The sequence below is a fragment of the Tupaia chinensis genome, unplaced genomic scaffold (genome assembly GCF_000334495.1).
Source record: "Tupaia chinensis unplaced genomic scaffold, TupChi_1.0 Scaffold000408_1, whole genome shotgun sequence".
NCBI classification, from domain to species: Eukaryota; Metazoa; Chordata; class Mammalia; order Scandentia; family Tupaiidae; genus Tupaia; species Tupaia belangeri.
Window position 1 is genome coordinate 134,979 of NW_006159913.1, and position 1,207 is coordinate 136,185.

The window sequence follows — 1,207 nt, forward strand, 5'->3', positions numbered from 1 at the left end:
AAGGTCATTGTCTTTTAGCATTGCCACTTGCATACAGGCACACACATGCTAAATTTACAGGTGGCCTTAGGATAAAAGATGATACTGGGAAGGAACAAGGGGGAAAGAATAGAGGTGGAGGCAGGATATCTAGTTCCTCAGCAAGATACCAGGACCTCAGCATGGGGAAGTGTGAAAACCCCAACCTGATGGTTATGGGTTCCCAAGGTCTTCAGGTCTTTCTGAGTCAGAATTCCCTAGGAAAACCTCAAAGCTTAGACCTGCATCACCACTTTGGGCACTAGAAATTAGAATGAGCTCCCTTCCCTAGTGCAAATGGGTCACAGGAGAGAACTCAGATGCCTCCTCCACAGTAAGATTGCTGTAGTTTGAATGTGTGTCCTAGGTTTTATGTATGAAAAATCTAACCCCAAATTAAAATGTTTACAGTATTGGGAGGTGGGCCTTTGGGACATATTAGGATTAGATGCAGTTATCTGGGTGAGGACCTCATTGTGGGACTCAGCTTTGTAGGAAGGAGAGAACCCAAGCTGACACGTGCTTACCTTCTTGCCATGAGGTGCCTCCCACCATGTCATGACAGCAGGAAGGCCCTCACCTGATGCTGACATGTTGGTGTTGGACTTCTCAACATCCAGAAATAAACCCCTATTTTAAAGTAACTTACCCAGTGGCAATTCAGATATAAAAACAAAAAATGGATCAAGACAGGGATGCATTGACTGAGTTACCTGAAGAACTACACAGGCTCAGAGAAGTGGTTGTTGGACTTGGTTATCTACTGATGACTCATTATACACTGAGATCCTTGGAAATACTTTCCACTTTCTGGGGGTTCCTCAGAGCAGAGAGCAGCCTTGGGGCTTGGGTTACTGAGTAGGGTAGTGCAGAATGTGGCTGAACATGGGATCATTTATCCAGAGTCTGGCTGGAATGAGGCCTTGTGTCAACTGGACTGTCTAAGACAGTAGTGTCAATGAGAAAGGCAGAGGATACTCCTGAGTTCTAGGTTTCTCTGGAACCTTCTAATCCTCCTCTTTTACCTACGTTAGCCCTTGGAGAGCCACTGCCTTGACTAGTGCCAAACAAAGGTATGTGTTGTTTTGGGTTTTCATGCCTGGGTCTGTAGTGTTGTCTGTCACCACCAGAGGGTAAATTGTGCCTACTGTGCTCTGCTGAAGCAGTGAGCTGGGAAGATCTACTTGGA